The 13,580-nt window shown below is 41.5% G+C and overlaps 1 long non-coding RNA gene across 1 annotated transcript in view; it reads right to left on the reverse strand.

The window, feature by feature from the left end:
• The window catches only part of LOC137768894 (uncharacterized), a 38,896-nt gene that overhangs the window by 3,679 nt on the left and 21,637 nt on the right, over positions 1-13,580 (reverse strand). The window contains exons 2-3 of the long non-coding RNA XR_011074845.1: positions 3,798-3,983; positions 283-384 (exon numbers count right to left, since the gene is read on the reverse strand). This is a non-coding gene — a long non-coding RNA (uncharacterized lncRNA). The remainder of the gene's footprint in view (positions 1-282; positions 385-3,797; positions 3,984-13,580) is intronic.

Raw genomic sequence — 13,580 nt, forward strand, 5'->3', positions numbered from 1 at the left:
AACAGTCTGATGTTTGGGAAGCCTCACACGCCCTCTCCTGGCAAAGCTACTGTAGAGGACTTTCGCGTCTCCTTCCAGGCCTTGCCTCATCTGCGTGTGGTCCTCCTCTGACTTCCTCCCTTAGTTCTTTCTGCATTCATAACAGCTGTCTAGTTACACTCGGGAGAGGTAAGTCCTTTGTAAGACTTTGACAGCTCTATTTTGTAAGATATGTTGACTGAAAACTGCACAGCCTAAAAGTTGAGAATTAAGTCATCAGAAAATCTGCCAGATAAAACTTACTTAAGCCCAGAAGACAGCCTCTCATTGTTCTGAGGGACTGGTCCGCAGAGGTAAGGGAGGAGCCAGGATATATAGGAGTTTTTGCAACAAAGACCAGGTAGTCTGGAACATCAAAAGATTACTGTTAAAACCAAACATCTCAAGTTAATGAATTTAGTGCATTTCTCTGTATAGGAAGACGCAAGAGTCTGGGCTAATTGAAATCATTCCTTTGATATGCATCTTAACTGTCTAGGGCCAGTATCCTACTTTCTCCATCCTGAATCCCCTCAGGGTGCACAGTGGCAGGTGGCTGATGGTTTGATGGCTGCAATATCCTTTGCTTTCTGATATGGCAGGCAACATTTTTCATCCACGGATAGTAATTTATATTGCTTTCTGTTGAGCCAATGTCTCTTCTGGAACTATCGTAAATCATGAGTCAGCAAACTTTTTCAGGACTAGACAGTAAATATTTTCGGCTTTGCAGACCTCTCTTGGAACTGTTCAGCTCTGCCATTATGGTGCAAAAGCAGCCACAGACAGTATGGAAACTAATGGGCAAGGCCATATGCAAACATATGGGCATGGCTGTGTTGTATTAAAACTTTATAAAAACAGGCAGTGGGCTGGATTTGGCCCATTGGCCATACTTTGCCAAGCCCTGTTCTAGAGCCAGGCATTTCCGATAAAAGGAAAAAGCATTCCAAAACTAGTTGGAAGAAGAGAATATATAACAAGGAAACATTCAATGAACAGGTAGATTTTCATTTGACTGCTCATTGGGTATTTAGGGACAGGATTTTGAAATATATTTTAAAGATGAATTTAGTTATTACAAATTTTTGAAGAGGAAACTGCTGATGCACAGGTAAGTAAAAGAATGCTTCATGGGAAGAGTGAGTAGGCCAGGAATTTAGCTGGTAAGTTGGAAGTTGGGGACTGTTAAAGCCTACCTGTTGGCCTTCACTTATTTTTAAAAAGTCTAAACATTCTCTGACATAAATCGTACCAATATTATCTTAGGTCAGTCTCCCAAAGCAATAGAAATAAAAGCAAAAGTAAACAAATAGGACCTAATCAAATGCACAAACTTTTGCTCAAAGGAAACCATAAAACAGACAACCTACGGAATGGGAGAAAACATTCTCAAATGATGTGATGGACAAGGGTTTAATTTCCAAAATAAGCAGCTCATACAACTCAACAACAACAACAAAACCCAACTGAATAATGGGCAGAAGACCTAAATAGACATTTTTCCAAACAAGACATAGAGATGGCCAACAGGCACATGGAAAGGTGCTCAATGTCGCTAGTTATTAGAGATGCAAATAAAAACTGCAATAAGGTACCACCTCACACTGGTCAGAATGGTCATCGTTAAAAAGTCTACAAACAAATTCTGGAGAGGGTGTGGAGAAAAGGGAACCCTCCTACACTGTTGGTGGGAATGTAAATTGGTGCAGCCACTATGGAGAACAGTATGGAGGGTCCTTGAAAAACTAAAAATAGAACTACCGTATGACCCAGCAATCCACTCCTGGGCATATACCCAGACAAAACACTAACTTGAAAAGGTACATGCACCCCAATGTTCAAAGCAGCACTATTCACAATAGCCAAGACATGAAAACAACCTAAATGTCCATCAACAGAGGAATGGATAAAGAAGATGTGGTACTTATATACAATGGAATATTACTCAGCCATAAAAAAAGAATGAAATAATGCCATTTCCAGCAACATGGATGGACCTGGAGATTATTATACTAAATGAAGTCAGACAAATACCACATGACATCACTTACATATGGAATCTAAAATATGACACGAACCTATCTACGAAACAGAAACAGACTCACAGACAGAGAGAACAGACTTGTGGTTGCCAAGGGGGAGGGAGGTGGGAGGTAGGGGAGGGATGCACTGGGAGTTTGGGATTAGCAGATGCAAACTATTACATATAGAACGGATAAACAAGGGAACTATCTTCAATATCCTGTGATAAAGCAGAATGAAAAAGAATATGAAGAATAATGTATTAATATGTATATGTGTAACTGAATCACTTTGCTGTACAGCAGAAATTAACACAATATTGTAAATACTTCAATAAAATAAAAATTTAAAAGTCTCTAGAAAGCCGAGGAAGTGCCATTAATTAGTATTGGGTGACTCTTAATGATAGTCTTGTATTTGTAGGTGCTTGAATTGCTTAAACCCGGCATGATTTGATGCCAGGCATGTCCATTCATGGGGCAGCCTCACCCAGCCAACCTAAGTGACACCACAAATGCTTGGGAGACTTAGCTGATAGTGATTACCCAGGGTGCACTGCAAGATTAAGGTATGCCGTAAACCACAAACTGCCAGTTTTTGAGGGTATGAGCTGGGGCTTCAGATTTTTAACTTTAGTGACTCTGTGATCTGGTGTAGTTTTAGATACCACCCAAAAGTTTGACAGTAGAGATAACTCAGTCCTGCAGGTCAACCATGACTGCAGCAACTCGCTAGATAACAGACTGCCTGTGAGACCTACATTAATGTGCTAGGCACATGGTATAAAGTGAGCCTTTTCTTCTGCAACTAAAGTAGTTGAAGAAACTGTAGCCACTGGGACATGTGCACGTGACTCAGCAGCTACATACAGGCCAAGCCTGCTTTCCTGGACTTTTCTGATATTGGTGACTCAGTGCTAAGGAGGCATGTGGTTTCTCATCCACACAGCTCTGTTACCAACAGATAATCCAATCCCTTCAGCAGAAACGAAAAGATTCTTAGCTGATCTTGTCCTGCCTTTTCAACCTCATTCGCACACCTTAGTGGATGATGTGCCCTTTAAGAGTTGTTTGTTTGTTTTTCTTAATGAAATAGTGATATTTGCAGCAACATGGATGGACCTAGAGATTATCGTACTGAGTGAAGTAAGTCAGACAGAGAAAGATAAACACTGTGTGATATCACTTATATGTGGAATCTTTAAAATAATACAAATGAATTTATTTACAAAACAAAAAGACTCACAGACAGAAAACAGACTTAGGGTTACCAAAGGAAAAAGGGGGAGGGGAAGGGATAAATTAGGTATTAACAGACATACACCACTATATAGAAAATAAATAAGGATTTACTGTATAGCACAGGGAACTATAGTCAATATCTTGTAATAACCTATAATGGAAAAGAATCTGAAATAAATACATGAGAATGTACATATATATATAATTGAATCACTTTGCTGTATACCTGACACTAACAATATTGTAAATCAACCATGCTTCAATTTAAAAGATTTTTTTCACCTTAATACTGTAAAAAACCTTATAGTTTTGATAGAAAGATATATCTCCATTAAAAAAAATGAAAAATTAGAAACACCTCAATCCTACCACTGTTTTCAATAGTTTTAACATTTTCTTGCAGCTCTTTAGCTGTAAAAGCACAGTTGTACCTATGCAAGAATATGATCTTAGTTAAATAAGGCCTCCAAGCTTCTTAAATCCTTTACAAGGAAAACAGAAACAGGAACTAACCTTGGGCCTGCTGGTGTCAGACCATTGTGTGAATACCTTGTCGAAGCCTCAGAGCCTGCTCCTTGATTCCTCCTGCCTTGGGGTTGCCTTAGTTTGGTCTTGAGTCTGAGATAACAGATTCTTGGAGTGGGTCCCCATGGGGCGGAAAAGCCGGCCACAGGGAGGCAGTTCCATATGGCTCCAAACCTGTGCAGTGGATAAATCACAACATCAAGCACATACCTACCAACTGTTCTAGTACTTTATTGCATTAGCTCATTTAGTGAGTTAACCCTCATTCTGAGGAAGTGTGGCAGATTTTATTTTCTAAAAGTGGCCACAGCAGTATTTCTGGTCTCACAGACTGCCAGAGACTTGCTGTGCCCTTGGAGGAGTGTGGTTCCCCTCTTCTTGAGCCTGGGAAGAATTTTATGATTGCCTTGACTGGTAGAATCTACTAGAAAGTGACCTCTGAGGCTAGGTCACAAAAGGCGAATCGGCCTCTGCTTTCTCTCGATGTGTATCGTAAGGAAGCCCGGGCCACATGGAGAGGCCATGTGTAAGAGGGCTGACAGCCCCAGCCATGGTCTCGGTCAATGTCAATCACCAGGGGTGGGGTGAGTGAACCCCCAGATGATTCCAGCTCCTAGTCTGAGCCTTCCAGCTGAGGCCCCCTTCATGGGGAGCAGAGGTAAGCCATCCCTGCTGTGCTCCATCCAAATTCCTGACTCATCAATCCATGAGCCTAATAAATGGTTGTTGGACACCATTACATTTTGAGATGGTTTCTTACACAGGCATAGTAGCTGGCACAGGTAAGCACTATTACGTCTATTTTACACAGGTTAAGTCACTTGCCCAAATCATCCGGCTAATTACTAAGTGGTGGAGCCCCAAGTTAGCCAGACAGATTGGCTCTAGGGTCTTTGTGGTGTTCTTTCCTGACTATCCTCCCAATACCAGCATGAAACTACAGCCCGGGTCTCTGCTGTGAATTAGGAACTGGGGAAAAGGGGCTTCTCTAGAGTTGAGTTGGGAGCAGGAGCAGGGAGAGATGGGTTACCTCCCAGGCGAGGCCAGTGACGCTAATCATTTTCTGTAAAGGGCTAGGTTAGATGATGAGAAAACAATCCCAAATTTTCAGTGCATTACCACAACAAAAGTTATTTCTTGCTCAAACTGTATGTTCACCTGGGTCTCTGGGGGGGCTCTGCTCATTGTTGAGGGGGTTATAATCACTCTGGGACTCAGCTGATGGAGACACACTCTTGACACATACTTCCAAGACCAGCAAGGCAGGGGATGAAGACAGTGGTGACTCATGTACCGTGACTTAGAGCTTCCACCTGCAGAGATACATCACTTTTCCTCACATTTTATGGGCCAAAGCAAGTCACTTGACCACTCCTAACTTCAAGGTTGCATGTACCAGAAAGGGAAATGAAATATGTATTTGGAGAACAGTACTAATGACTCCCCAAATCCACCCTTCAGTCACCAAATAGTTCACTATCTTTCATACACACAAAGTACAATCATCAAGAGTGATTTTCAAGAGTGACAACCCAAGAATTCCGTCTTGTCATGGCCATATGCCCAGAGTTGAGGATTTCTGGGTGATGGGCTGATGTACAAGGTGGCTCCTCTTCATAAACTTGTAAGAAAATTTACCTGCTCCCTACCTGTTCAATATACAATAGAAGAGGAATAGAATAACAACAACAAAACATATACTCCTCTTTGAAAAGGAAAGAACGGGAGGCATACAGCAAACCCTGGTGGGTAGCAATTCTGACGCCCTGCTCACCAGTCATTTTGAGGGCCCTCCCCCAGAGGCTCCAGCAGAAAACTGCCCCTCAAGGATCAGCAGCAGCCAAGACATCACCGTGTGGCCGGGAGGAGGCAGGAGTGAGAGAGCTGGTGGAAGTGGGGAACGCTTTCAGGGGGGAAGGCTGATTTCTAGCAATAAAGTTAATTTAACTCATGCCGTCCTAATTTTGGTTACCCAGAACCAAAGGTCACCCTTCCTGAATGCCCAAGACTGCTCTCAAAGCTATAATCCTGTGAGGTGTATACTATTGAGCTCATCCACATTCTATAGATGCGGAGTGTGGGGCAGAGGTGTTAGGTTACATGCCCCAGTTCACATAGCTGATAAGTAATCAGAGTGGGGTATTTGATCCCAGGTTCAAGAATTTTAGGGGCTTTGAACTTAACCCTACTCTGTGTTACCTTTCAAAGGATTAGAGTATAGAAAATAATTATGAGCATGGAAAAAATATAATTCTGAGATTTTTCTCTAATTCTCTATTTTAAATGGGATTATATACTCCATTTAATGGATAGTTCAGAAGTTATTTAACATACCTACTAATTTAAGCATAAGAGAATTTCTTTTAAAAACATTTTTCAAAAAATTTGTAATGAACACAAAGAAGCACACATTACTTAGTTCAATTTAGATTTTATGTGATCTAGATCTTATGTGAATTCTTACCTGATCTCAGGCCCTAGCTAGCCAGTAAATGGATGCCAAAAATTAATTTATAGTCCTCTTTGCAACTTGGAGAATTTTCAATAATGCTAGGAAAAAAGCCATACTCAAATTATTAGTGTATTTTAGAAATTGGTTGTTGCAGTATAAAATATTTGATTTCTGAGGGCTAATATAATACGTAAGACCACAAGGTGACAGCCAAGACACATGATTTTCTCTTCAGACATTTTATGATTTTTCTCAAATGTGGTAATGCAGACAAACTTTTATGCCAAATTGGAGAAATGACACATTCATTTCACGGAATAAGTCCAAGCACAGAAGCTCCACAGTTTGCGATAGGTAATAAGCGAACAGTTTTAACTTGCTAGCAGCATATGGTTCTTGTTCAGGCCAGTATGAGCTCTATATGTATTTTTTCCTGAACCTTCTATCTTCCTCCTTTTTGATCCGCCATCCTAAACGTACCTGTACAGAGTGTGTTCTTAAAAGGTTAAGATCTCTCATACTCAAAGGTAAGAAGGAATGTGGACAACCCCAATCTGATTTTATTTGCCTTTTGAGCAATCAAATCTACACAAACCGTCATTTATATGATCACCGACTCTAGTGAGCCCTGCCTCATCTCAGTTTATTCTAATCCAGCTAAAAGACTTTTTACCCATAACACGAGCTAACCTGTACTGGTGACTCACTGTGAGCCTAACCCTGATCTAAAACCATGCTAGGTCTCTATAACAACCCTGAGAGGTACCCACTATTGTTGTCATCCCATTTTATGGATGAAGAAATAGAACATAGGAGCAGCCCAGACACTGAAACAGAAGATGGTCAATTGTGGCCAATGCAATAATCTGTTGATTATAATGGATGCCACAGAAAAGACCTCTATGTTAACAAGGCAATTTTTATTTGGGGATAGATGAACCATAGAAAATTGGTGAGACCCCATTACAGTGACCATCATCTTTTATACATTATGGGGTTCTGCTCACCAGCAGAGGTTTTAGTGAGAATGTTAGAAGTTCTGGAGTAGGAGGTTTGAAAGTGGAGGGTTAGGGAAGAACCCTGGATTTGTGTTGGTCTGTTGTTACTGGAGTGAGAAGAAAACACAGTTGAAAAGAATGATTCATTATTGGGTACAGTGGCAGGGTTTCTGGGGCTATGCATCAGTTGATCAGATCAAATTTCATGAACTACTGATCTGGGATTTTTGCTAAAACACATTGAACACAACATTATATAAATCCTATTACCTTATCCCCAGACCAAGCCACGTTCTGCTGTATTTGGCACGGGGTGGTCTGGGTTGTGTGGCTCTCAAATGACCACAAGGTGGGGCAAGATGATATTTAGCCGAATATGTTCCACAATATTTTGGGGGGGATTTTCCTGTCAGTTTTAACAGCTGGTGTGTGTGTGTGTGTGTGTGTGTGTGTGTGTGTAGTCTAGCATTTTTCTGTTCAAAGATTATAACCACAACCCCCAGGTGATAACCTTGTAAACATCTTTGTCATATTGTAACATGTGATAAGTCATATACCATCACCCAACCAGAAATTACGTACTCAACAGCTGAGGAGGAAAGTTGCTAAGAGAGTAGAACCTGGAAATTTTCATCACAAGGAAATACTTGTTTTCTTTGTAACTATATAAGGTGATGGATGTTAACTTATTGTGGTAATCATTTCACAATATATGTATGTCAAGTCATTGTGCTGTAAATATCAAACTTACACAATGTTGTATGTCAATTATATCACAATAGAACTGAAGAAAAGAGCTGAGAGGGGCCAGGCAGGTGTAAATGGCGAAGCCAGCCTGGTCAGGGAGCGGATTGCTATGGCTGATGGCAAAGCAAGCCCAGGCCTGTGTGTGGAGCACAGTTGCTCAGATCCTTCCCCTCGCCCCTGCCCCCAGTGCCATGGGGAACATTGGCCTTCTCTTTGAAAGAGAATCCAGAAATTTAGATTTTTAATTATTAGTTTAAATATCTCTTGTTTTTGGCAGTTCCAGTCCAAGATGGGGACCTAAAAGTCTCCTGGACTCACCTTCCACAGACACACCGAATCTACAGCCACACAAGGAACAATTCCCTCTGAAAGAGATCCAGAAACTAGCAACTCCTATACTTTGGGTGAACAAGAAAATAAACCCACATTGAAATGGATAGGAAACGCTGAGACATCCTCTTGCCATAAACCCCATGCCCAGCACAGTGACATACAGTTGGGAGCACAACTCCCAGCTCTTTCTGAGGAATGAAGGTTTTGAACCCAACGTCTCGTGCCCCAACTTTTAAGACTTCTAGCTGAGGGATAGGCTCCAAAACACCTAGCTCTGAAAGCCAACGGGACTTGTGTCCATGAGGCACACAAGACTATAGCAAACAAAGAAGCAGTTCTTAGGGGCCCATTATGACTCATCAAGGCTGTCCCCACCAGGGCTCAGCAGAGAGAGCTAGCAGACATAACACTCACCTGCCAGTCTTTTCCTGAAAGCAGTATCTTTTAAGAAAGCTGCAGCCTGAAGATCAGGCTCCTAATACAGCACACATCTAGGGGTCTATAATGTGACAGGCCATCTCATGTTCTCCCTCTGGTATCTCCTTGAAAAGAGCTTGTGCATACTTCTGGTACCCTGGCTTTTGCACCTGCCAGAGGATGCATTCCTTGATTGCCTGGCTCTGGTGGATGGTGGGTCTTGCATTTGTGGGTTCCAAGGGACTGTAGCAAACAAAGAAATAGTTCTTAACCCAGCTATACCCCCAGGGCTCAATGCAAAGGCAGCACACAGACCTAGTCTTCACCAGAAAGAGGTATATTTGCATACTTTAAAAGTTGCTGCCTGAAAGTCTGACTTCCAATCAGCCTGAATCTAGGTGCTGATTGAGATCTTCCCATTTGGGACACTGACAGGTATTGGCATACCGCCAGCTACTGGGAGCCACTAAGAACAAAGAAAGTAGTCTTTGGACAATCACGAAGATTTGAGAGACAACCAAGAACTCAGGCTGGGCTGATTGATAAGGGTTATCTTCTACATGAGAACTCTCTGTCAAGACTAGGAGAGGTGGCTGTTTTATCTAATGCATAGAAACCAATACAGAGTCAAAGAATATGAAGAAACAGAGAAATGTTTCAAACAAAAGAACAAGATAAAACTCTAGAAACAGATCTTAATGAAACGGAGATAAGTAATTTACCTGTAAAGGGTTCAAAATAAAGATCATAAAGATGTTCACAAAGGCCAGGAGAACAATGCATGAACAAAGTGAGAATTTTCTATCTCAACGAAGAGAAAATATAAAAAGTAACAAACACAAATCACCTAGCTGAGGAATACAATAACTGAACTGAAAAATTTGATAGAGGGGTTCGAAAGCTGACTAGATGAAGTGAAAGAAAATCAGTGAACTCAAAGACAGGGCAGTAGGATTCATTCAGTCAGAGGAGCAAAAAGAACAAAAGGGTAAAAAAGAGTGAAGATAGCTTACAGGATTTATGGGACACCATCAAGCAGAACAATAATCACATTACATGGGTCCCAGAGGATAAGAGCTAGAACGGGGCAGAAAGCTTACTCAAAGAAATAGTGGCTGAAAACTTCCCTAACTGGCAGAAAGAAACAGACATCCAGATCCAGGAAGCCCAGAGAGTATCAAATAAGATGAAATAAAAAAGGTCAACACTGAGACACACTGTAGTTAAATTGTCGGTAGTTAAAGGCAAAGAGGTGACGCCAGCAAGATGGAGAGCTAAGAGGTTCCAATGATTATCTCCCCCATGAAAGAACAATAAATAAACCAAAGAAAATAGTTCAGGGAAAGGTCCGGACTATAAAGAAGAAGCAGCAAAAACTGCAGAGCTCAAAAATCAAGGATGGCTGCATAAAAAAGTACAGGAAAACATATCACCCCAGTCAAGAGCAGCTTGGCACCAGGAGGGATCTTCTCAGGGGAATTTTATCCCATGGGGAAAAGGAGAGCAGGAGAACCCCAGCAAGTCTCATCATGATGGATGGTTTGCAGCCTTTGCTACAGATCTCCCACAGTCTACACCAATGCTGATCCCAGCTGACAGAGCTGCCCCCACTGCATTTACTCCCCAAAGCTGGAGCTGTCCCTGAAATGAGATCTGCCTTTTGGGGCACCAGTTGCTGCTGTGCTCTATTCTCCAAGATTGGAATCCCACAGCACCTCACCATATATGGAACTAGAATGGCCACTGCTCTATCTCCTATTCTTGACCCCCAGGTCACAACTTTGTCCCATCACTACCAAAGCAGCCTCTGCTGTCCTGAGCCTCACCCTCTGGGTCTCAAGTCACACTTTGAGTGACATTATCAGGGCCATCCTATTTCTGCCTTGAGCCCAGCCCCTGGGGTCCCAGACTGTGGCTCTATACCCTCATTTCTGGGAATGGGCTGCCACTGCTGTGAGCCCTACTCCCATCCCAGGTCACAACCAACCAATATTGCCAATGGTGTTGCCGCTACCCTGAGATCTGTACCTCATTCCAATTCAAAGCTCTGAACCCTCATTATTGGGACTTGGCTACTGCTGCCCTGAGCTCCATCTCCCAGGTCATGGTTCTCACTCATCATTGCTGGGACCAGGCTGGCATTGCCCTGAGGCCGGACCCTCTGGGTCCAAGCTTTGACTGTAATTGCTGGGGGCACTGCTGCTGCCCTGAACTCCACCCTTCAGGTCCCAGGTCATGGCTCTGAATGTCATTGCCAGGGCTGTGTTGCCACTGCTCTGAACTCAGCACCCTGGGTCCCAACATGTGACTTTAATAGACGACTACCAGGGTCATGCTGCTGCTGTCTTTTGACTACCATCTGGGGCCGGAGTTGAGACTTTGACCCACCATCTTTAGCTGTGTTGCTACTGCACCCTATTTCCTCAGACCAAACCACCACTGCACCTTGTCACCCATGGCCCATGCTGCTGCTGCATCCCCAACCCCTCTCTCCTGGCCAGAGTCACTGCAGTCTTAGGTCCTGGTTCCATGGGAAATCTGCACATGCCCACACCTTAGACACCAGTGCCATAGCTGCAGCAAGTACACCTGTGCCACAGGACCAAGGGGCTGTGGTAGTTCTGTGTACACCTGATCCCAGGACTCTGGCTCCAAAACTGCTCTTAGTGCTGGCACACCAGGCCAGGCACCTCGAAGGACTTTCTCAGCTAACCTGTCCTCCAATGGGCAAAAAAGAATAAGAAGACCCTAACTGCCTTTGCCTCAGAAAACCCCATAGCCCTGCCCACCACTGCCACCCATGGACCTCTGCACTATTGGCCACAAAAGACCCCTGCAGTCTGGCCAATGTTGACCTCAACTGATGGAACTGCATAGAGACTACACCACTGTGTCTATTCAAGAACCAAAAACGCTGCATCCCACCCAACTGCTATCCTCGTAGACACCTGCGGGTGAAAGCTTTTCCCCACCAAAGACAGTCTGAAAATGCTGGAAGACATAACTGCACTATCAAACGCACAGACATTAACACAAAACCATCAGAAACATTAAAAAAACACAAGGAAACATGACACCAAAGGAAAACAATAATTTTCTAGTTACTGGCCTCACATCTCAAAAATGGAGATCTATGAGTCATCTGAAAAATAATTTAAAATAATTATTTTAAGGAAGCTCAGTGAGATTCAAGAGAATACAGACAAATCAATGAACTCAAGAAAGCAATGCATGAACAAAGTGAGAAGTTCAACAAAGAGGTAGAAATCATAAAAAAGAACCAAACAGAATTTCTGGAGCTGAAGAATACAATGGATGAAATGAAGAATGCAATATAGAGCTTCAACTATAGGCTCAACCAGGCAGAAGACAGAATCTGTGAGCTTGAAGATGTATTTCCTGATATTATCTGGTTGGAAGAGATTAAAGAAATAAGAATAATAAAGAGTGAAAAAAGCCTATGTGTATTATGGGAAACCAACAAGTGAAATAATATCCACATTTGGGAAAACGCAGAAGGAGGAGAAATGGACAGAAACCTTATTTAAAGAAATAATAACTGAACTTCCCAAATCTGGGGAGTGATATGGCCATCCAGGTACATGAAACTCAATGATCCCCAGATTATATACAAAGAGATCTTCACTGAGACATATTACAATCAAGCTCTCAAAAATCAAAGACAGAATTTTGAAAGCCTCCGGAGAAAGAAGATGATCACATACAAGAGAATTCAAATAAGGCTATTAGTAGATTCCTCTGCAGAAATCTTGCAGACTAGGAGAGAGTGGGATGACATATTTAAAGGCCTTGAAGGAAAAAAAAACTGTTAGCAAAGAATACTTTACCTAGCAAAGCTGTTATTCAGAAATGAAGGACAGACAAAGACATTCCCAAACAAAAGCTGAGGGGATTTATCATCAATAGACCTGACCTACAAGAAATGTTACAGAGAGTTCTTCAAGCTGAAACAAAAGGATGCTAAATAGCAACATAAAAATATATGAAAGTATAAAATTCGCTGGTAAATGTGAATGTATGGTCAATTTCAAAATACTCTAATACTGCAATGGTGGTATGTAAATCCCTGTGAACTCTAGCAATAGGTTAAGAGAAAAAATGTTAAAAATAACTATTCCTACAATATTATGTTAATGGATACACAATATAAAAAGATTTAATTTGGTACATTAACACAAGTTGTGGAGGGGTCATATAAATGGGTAGAAATTTCTAATGCAACTGAAGCTTGTGATAGGTGACAAAACACGTCTTAACAGAATTAAGAAGATTGAAATCATACCAAGTATCTTTTCTGTTATGAAATGTTATGAAAGTAGAAAATAACAGGTGGAAACCTGGAAAGTTCACAAATATGGGAGATTAAACAACATGCTACTGAACAACCAATGAGTCAAAGAAGCTATCAAAAGTAAAATCAACAAAAATCTGGAAACAGATGAAAATGGAAGCACAACATATTAAAACCTATGGAATACTGTAAAAGTAGTCTTAAAAGGGAAGTTTACACTGATAAACACCTACATTAAGAAACAGGAAAGATCTCAGATAAACAAGCTCACTTTACATCTCAAGGAATTAGAAAAAGAAGAAAAAACTAATGTTAACAATGTTAACAGAAGGAAGGAAATAACAAAGATCAGAGTAGAAAAAAATAGACACCAGAAAATGTCAACAAAACTAAGAGCTGTTTTTTAAAAAAAATAAACACAATTGACAAACCTTTAGCTAGATTAAATAAGAAAAAAAGAGAGAGAACTCAAATAAGATTAGAAATGAAAGAGGAGACATTACAAATGATAC

Source organism: Eschrichtius robustus, chromosome 8 (assembly GCF_028021215.1).
Source record: "Eschrichtius robustus isolate mEscRob2 chromosome 8, mEscRob2.pri, whole genome shotgun sequence".
In the NCBI taxonomy this organism is placed as follows: Eukaryota; Metazoa; Chordata; class Mammalia; order Artiodactyla; family Eschrichtiidae; genus Eschrichtius; species Eschrichtius robustus.